General features: G+C 43.2%; 1 long non-coding RNA gene across 1 annotated transcript in view; it reads left to right on the top strand.

Moving 5' to 3' along the window:
* The window catches only part of LOC109316854, a 22,960-nt gene that overhangs the window by 5,183 nt on the left and 10,137 nt on the right, over positions 1-7,640 (top strand). The window contains exon 2 of the long non-coding RNA XR_002102927.1: positions 1,022-1,025. This is a non-coding gene — a long non-coding RNA (uncharacterized LOC109316854). The remainder of the gene's footprint in view (positions 1-1,021; positions 1,026-7,640) is intronic.

The raw sequence follows: 7,640 nt of genomic DNA, 5'->3' as shown, positions 1-7,640 counted from the left end.
TATGAAATCTATGAAATCTATGAAACAAAGAAGGGGAATAAAAAAATGTGCATTAAAAAAAAAGTTATGGCACAGCAGAGGTAGAATAAAAAACCAGACTCCTTGGTCAAAGTGTATGGATTTATAGAAAACAGAAGTCCCTTTAACTGTGATTTGTCCAAATACAGTTAAACTAGTATAAATATTAAACTTAAGATCACATTTTGTGATAAAACAATTATTCCTGAGATGAACCCCCTGCTGAATGCACTTTAAAATTCAGTATATGTTCTTAATGGCTGTTGACATAGTTTAATAATGTAGGAAGATACCTTATAAAGTCTGCATATTTTATTTTAATATTTTAAAATATAAAAATATTTTGTATATTCTTCCTAGGCATACCCACTGTTAAAACATTCCAGAAGCACAAAACAATTTGTTAAGCTATCCCTTGAAGGATTGTTCCTGCTCTGAATACTTGATTTTTATATCCTCATAAGGCTTATGCCTTCTTTTCCAGCTAATAAATGCTTCAGATAACATTTACTTGGTCTCTTCCAGCAGAAAATAATAATTTTGAGGCTGTAATCACGAAGTATCTCCCTGTCCTGTTTATCTGATCAGGAATGGAGAGAAGCAGTGATTTAAATCAGCTATTTCAATCATGATTTCTATCAGTAAGCAGGAAATTGCTATGTAAAAAATATTTTTTATATTATTTTGCATTCCTCCTTATTTTCCTAGAGAACTTATTCTTGCTGATTTGTTTACAACTAAATACAGCTTTTATACAAAATCTAGAGCTTCTTTTTGCTAATCAGGAGGATATGCCATATAATATGTATTTATCAAATCAATTATATATCTTAACATCAATTTATTAAAATAATTTTATTATGTTAGAAAATGGTGATTTACGTGAGGTTTTTCTGTTTATATTACCTTTTTATTATTTGTATTGACTTTGAAGAAAATTCTAAATCAATTAAAATGCACAAAACAGCATTTTTAATGCATTTAAATGTGCTGGATATGCAAGAAAAGTTATCACTACATATTTGCTATTTATAACTGATTTATTAAAGAAAATTATTGTAATGAGGGAATTGGTTTTGGTCGTTGTGTCCTACAAGATTTCAGAACTTACAGAGCTCATTCTCTTAAATTAGCTTATATTCATAGTTTGGAAGAGCAAAACTTTTTTTGTCTTTTTTTTTAGCTCCTAGGCACTATCTCAACTTTGAATGAGCTAGTTTTTTTAACTAGCTGAATACAGTACATAAAAAAATATCAATGGTCTTGCAGAAAAGCCAACTGCTGTCAAAAACTTGTTTTATCACTTCAAACAAGCTCTGGTCCCAGATGTTTAACCAATGATTATGAGCAGTTTAAGGCTTCAGCAGCAAATGTGATCTGCATTACACTTTTTAAATATTTAAGTGATGTTAATGTAGCATAATAAGTTTAGGTCTTGACATTAGGTTGCCAATGGCAAATGTAACTCAGCTTACTTTTAAGAAACATATTTGTCAAATTCATTTTTAAACAGAAATCCTTTAAAAGACTTTTGAAATAATTGAATTGCTGTTGGTCTTGCTTCAGTGCATTGTCAGTGAAGCCAAATAAGGACTATTAACTGACTCTTGAGGGAGTCTGTGCTTATGAAACTTTAAATACAGTGTGTAGATGTATTTAGGTTTAAACTAATGCAAACCATAATTAAAGAAATTATCAGGTGTTGCTTTCTTTAATTTAATGAATCTTTTCATGGTCATTCCTGTTGCTATGCTTTGTATTGGACAAGAAATCCTTGACAGCTGTCAAATTAAACTAACTTGTTTTAAGAGCCCTTGCAAAAAGACCCAGCAGAGACCCTTTCTTCGGCTTCCAAGAGTCTGCTCTGAAGTGTGCCTGGAATTGTGAGCTGTTCCAAGTGCTTAAGTGTAGGAAAATTGCTATTCTTTGGTATCCTTCCAGAACTGGACAACCAGCATCTGAGAGGACAGTTCTTCAGGGTGTTGAGCAGTTGCTACTAATGTGTTGCTTTGATATCTCCCACTTAGGGGGCTCCCCGAGGCATCCAGCTACATCTCCTATGTTGTCTGTCTGAGTTACTGAAGTACCATTTAGTGTGTTCCCACTTCTCTCTTGAAATATCAGCTATCCAGGGTATCCTAAGACACTTTTACTGGATTCACCCAAAATCAAGATGACCCTGAATGTAAGACCCTAGTAATTAGATTCTACAAGCAGAAAATGTATAAATATATTATAATTGTCCGTGTATGGAATCTAATTATTCGAGAATCATCTTAAATTCATCCCCCCACTATTATAGGTGGTAGGGGGAGAGGTGATGAGGGGGGCAGTAATGGGGCAAAGAGTGGGGGACAGGCAGTGAGGGACGTAGTCCGGGGGTATGTGGTAAAGCAGGTGGGGGGCAGTAGTACAGCAGGCAGTGTGGGGCAGGCAGTGTGGAGGTGGCAGTGTGGAGATGGTGGGGCAGGCAGTAAGAGAGGCAGGCAGCTTGCCCCCCTGCTACCCATCTCTCCCCCACCAGCAGCCTCAGGCTGTCCAAATTCCCCCTTCCCCTGTTCATAGATTCATAGATGTTAAGGTCAGAAGGGACCTCAACAGATCATTGAGTCCGAGCCTCTGCACAGGCAGGAAAGTGTGCTGGGTTCAGATGACCCCAGCCAGATGCCTATCTAACCTCCTCTTGAAGACCCCCAGGGTAGGGGAGAGCACCACCTCCCTTGGGAGCCCATTCCAGATTTTAGCCCCTCTAACTGTGAAGAAGTTCTTCCTAATGTCAAGTCTAAATCTTCCATTATTTCTTGTAACCCCCAGGGACACCTTGGTGAGTAGAGCCTTACCAATTCCCTTCTCCGCCCCCACAATGAATTTATAGGCAGCCGCAAGGTCACCTGGATTTCTCTTGCGGAGGCCGAAGAGGTTTGGGTGCCCTAGTCTCTCCTCGTAGGGCTTGGCCTGCAAGCCTGCAAGCCCAGAACTGGACGCAGTACTCCAACTGCAGTCTGACCAGTGCCTGATAGAGGGGAAGTATCACCTCCTTGGTTCTGTTTGTCATGCATCTGCTGATGCACGATAAAGTGCCGTTAGCTTTGCTGATGACTTTTGTCATACTGACAACGCATGTTCATCTTGGAGTCCACTGGGACTCCAAGATCCCTTTCCACTTCCGTGCTGCCAAGCAGGTCATTTTTTAGGCAGTAGGTGTGCTGGACATTTTTCCTTCCTAGGTGCAGCACTTTGCATTTCTTCTTGTTAAATCGCATTCTATTGTTTTCTGCCCATTTGTCCAACCTGTCCAGGTCTACCTGTAGCTGTTCCCAGCCCGTGTGCCACGAGTGCTCAAATATTCTTGCCAGTGGCTGTGCAATGACATCAGCCAGTGCCTTCAGTACCGACCTTAAACGCATCCAGTCCTTCCAAGTGACTCTGCACCATCTCAGGGTCAATGCTTGGTGGTCTGGCACTGTGCTATTGTCTCTCTACAATCCCATTGTGAGACTTGTCTCGCCCCTCATTTGGGAACACTGAGGCAAAGAACTCATTGAGGAGTTCAGCCTTGTCGCCCCTGTCTGTCACCAATTGCTTTTGCCCATTCAGTAGTGGTCCTATTCCACCCTGGGCCTTCCTTTTATTCTCTATATATCTGAAAAACAATTTTTTGTTATCCTTAACTTGGGATGGCATCCTCAGCTCCATGGTAGCTTTGGCCTTTCTAACTGCCTCCCTACAACTTAGAGCTGAGGAGGCACACTCCTCTTTAGTAATCTTTCCCCGTTTCCACCGCTTAAATGCCCTCCTTTTTGCCTTTAGGCTGCTCTGGATTTCTCTGGTTAGCCAAGGAAGCCTCTTGGCCCCTTTCCCCCTTATTGGGATTGTCTCCCTCTGTGCCCAAAGGATCGCTTCCTTGAGGCACAGCCACCCTTCCTGGGCTCCCATCTCACCAAATCTCTTACCCTGGAGTGCATCATTGACTAAACTCCTGAGCTCGCTGAAGTCAGCCTTTGCCTCCTCTGCTTCTACCCTCTGCCCCATAGCCTCAGTTTTGCACCCCCCCAAACATAATCTGCTCCCCGACCTTTCCCTTTGCCTATGCTCTGTGGGGGCAGGCTCCATACTTGTGGCAGCCTGGGGCACAGAGCATGATTCTAGCTTGGCCTGGTAGGCAGTGCCATAGAGCTGGCACAGCCTGGCCCCATAGCAGCAACCTACAGACAGAGCCTGTTGGCATGGAGCAAAGATAAGGAGGAGGATGGGGGAAGGAGAAGTGGTGCTGGGGGGAAGGCAGGAGAGTGTCATGGGTTAAGGCTGAAGCCATAGGCAGCTGCCTGTCACCTCCCTCCCACCTACCTTGTGCTCAGGCAAGGGGCTCCCCCTATGTTAAATGGGAGAAAAAACTTCATCTTCTAAATCAAGTAAATATGACACTTGTTAATGCTACCTGCCAAAAGAACCCTAACTTAATCCAGTTGAAAGGATGGCCCAATCTGCAGAGGAAAAGTTTGAAGTCTTGTACATGAGATATTTATTTCCCTCATTATAATGTAGTAGTGGGTACATATAGAGCAATTCACTCTCACTTCCTTCATTGAACACCTCACTCAACTTTACCCTACCTAGGAAGATATAACTCCTGTTACCATATTATCCCAATATATACCTCACAAGTGATAGGTCAGTGTTATGAGCCCCATTTAGTGGTGAGGCTATGAAGCAAAGTGTCTAACCAACCTGATCATACAATTACTTGAGCCCTTCCTGTTGAAACTATGCCATGTGTAGAAAAGAATATAAGATTCAGGAGGCCTGAAAGGGAACATGACCCTTTAGCCAAATGCTATCAGCACTCAGCTGGGGGAAGGGAGCAAAGACACCCCTGGCTTAGAATGAAGCAAGTTAGTGCACAAGTGAAAGACAATAATGAATCCAACCCTTCACATAGAAGTAACAAGCTTTTCAATTTACACCTTTGCCAGAACAATCTGTAATATCAATTCAACTCTGAACATTAATTCCAAGCTGTAACATCAATGGATCTCCAAATCCCAGCATAAATTTGAGCTCCTAAAATGTCATTATGATTGCAACAAAACCTGAATTATTTAATCAAAGATTTGACTCCTTGTAAAAATAGTTCCACAGTAAATTGACCCATATGTCCCAGGTTTGCCAGGATAGTCCCAGATTTCAGATCCTAGTCCAGGCTAGCTGGTGAGAATTAAAATGAGTGTCTTGGAAAGGCAAGGGTAAAGGGTGCAGTCTGGCAGGAAGGTGGAGTGCCATGGCATGCCAGGCAGGCAGGCACCCCTGCCCACCTGCCCGGGGTACCAGGCTGCCCCACCCCCACCTCTTCCTGCAACAGGGCTGTTGACTTAGTGAGGAAGGGGAAGGGGAAGGGGAAGTGTCCTGGATTTCAGCCTACTCATGAATCACACCTGCATAGGAAATTATTTCATTTGAAATTCACACTAGGCAATCACAGCACCACAATGGAAACTTTAGTCAAAAACCCTCAAAACCTCAAAGCCTAAATTGATTTAATGGATAACGAAAATGAGAGGGCTTCAGTCACATTGAAGGATTATTGGTATTCCCTCAGGGAACTGACTTGGATGATTATATGGAAAATGGTTATCTGAGATTTTAGTACTCTTTCTCCTGGAATTCTTTTTTTTTTCCATTTGGGACCAATATCGCTCTTCCACTTCATAAAACAGATGGTCAGAACACTCCACATTTACAGTTTGCGCAGCCTGTACTTCAGAATAATACTGAAATCTCCAAGCAGGGCTCTTGGGGCACAAAGTACCCTACTTGACACGTACCTTTATTTCCTTTACTGCCTTCCTCCCCAGGATCCAAGCATGACATTCAAGTCCTTCCACAAACCTATGTTGAAAAGTGCCTTGTCACATCCCAAGTGGGAATAACTTGGGAGTATTCCCCAGTAAAGACAATCTGAAAAGATTCAAACTTTTCCTACAATTATTCACAATAGTTGGTAGAAAAAAAAAAAAGAAGAGCTCCAACACCTATGGTAGCATTTAATCTCATCATACTTCAGCTTTTTATCTTGCCTTATTGCTCCCATAAACATTCACATGCACTTTTCATTACTCCAAAGGCTGCTTGACAGAGGAAGTAAACAAACCATTATTAATACAGTGAAATGTAGAAAGGGGTGTTAATACATTTATAGAAACTAGATGGATAGTTATCTAGGTAATATTTGCATTGCTTTGTTTCCTAATCTCAGGAAAAATGGTCTTGCTATTTGAAGAAACTGCCCAGGGAACTACGGAAACAGCAGCAGCAGACGCTTGGGTTCGTCATGGCCCACGCTGCCACCCAGCAGCACACAGCCCTGGCCAGTGCTGCACGTGGTAGTGAAGAGCACAGCTAGGCTAGCCTGCCTTTATTGCATGGGACTCTGTGTGGCACATGTACAGCTCCCAGTACTTGTGCACCACTGAGTGAAGCCCAGGCAATGGAGCTGGCTGCCTTTGCTCCTCCCTGCTGCATAGACCCTGGGACTCTCTGGGGAGAGGAGGAGATCCCTGGCCCCTGCTTCTCGGTGGAGTCCCGGGACCTGCACAAGAGGTGGTGGGGAAGGCAGCCAGCTCCATCACCAGGGCTTCTGGTGGAGCACAAGTACCAGGAGCTGTACATGTGCTACATGGAGCCCCATTCAATAGAAATGGGTCAGCCTGGCCCCACTCCTCACCATCACATGCAGCACTGGCCAGAGTTGTGTGTTGTCAGGTGGCAGTGCCTGCACAGGCCACGAGCGCCCACTGCCCACTGCTGCCGGCAACAGAAGCTGTGTGCTATGAGGGAGACTGTATGGAGGGTCCCCACAGGCCCCCAACATCCCTCACAACCCACAAATGCCACACCCCCACACCCTGCCCACACAATCCCCCACATATACACACACACACCACCAACATACCCTATTGCCTGCTCACACACACAGCCAGACCCCCTTACAATCTCACACACTCCCCACACCCCACCATATATCCCCCACCACACCCCCTCCACAATATACAAGACTAAGACTTTATTTTTGAGTTATTATGCCATCACCTCTACATACAGTACACAAATCATGACAAAAATATTTTTTGTAATAAAATTAAAATACATTATAGTAGGTGTTTGGCTTTTAGTATATGATTTGGTTTTATTCTGATTCCAAGATTGCAATCCTCCCGTTCAAAAGGAGTACTTCCAAGGGGTAAGGGGAGGGACTTCCAGTGGCTAAGGTCAGGGGTTAGGGGTGGGATTTCTGGTCCCAAGATGGTGACCAGGAGGTGGGGCACCTGTCAAGGGGTGGGGCTACCTTTGCAGCCCTCAACAGCTCACCAAAACTCATTAAGTGGTCCTCCAGCTGAAATAATTACCCACCCCTGTTCTGGAATTTTAGAATACCACTCCAGCTGTTTGAAAATTTAAGAATTTGCAAAGGTGATTATTTTCCAATTCCTACATGAGATACTTATTCTGTGTTTGCATTTCCCCCCTTTAAATGTAAGAATATAATCCTGAAGGGGTGAGAGGTGATTTGCATGTTGTTTGTCAGGATGAAATCCTATTCTCTTACTGTGGCAGAAAGCCACCTT

The sequence above is a fragment of the Crocodylus porosus genome, unplaced genomic scaffold (genome assembly GCF_001723895.1).
Source record: "Crocodylus porosus isolate Cpor-Errol unplaced genomic scaffold, CroPor_comp1, whole genome shotgun sequence".
NCBI lineage: Eukaryota > Metazoa > Chordata > Crocodylia > Crocodylidae > Crocodylus > Crocodylus porosus.
This window is presented reverse-complemented; position numbering and strand designations above follow the sequence as displayed.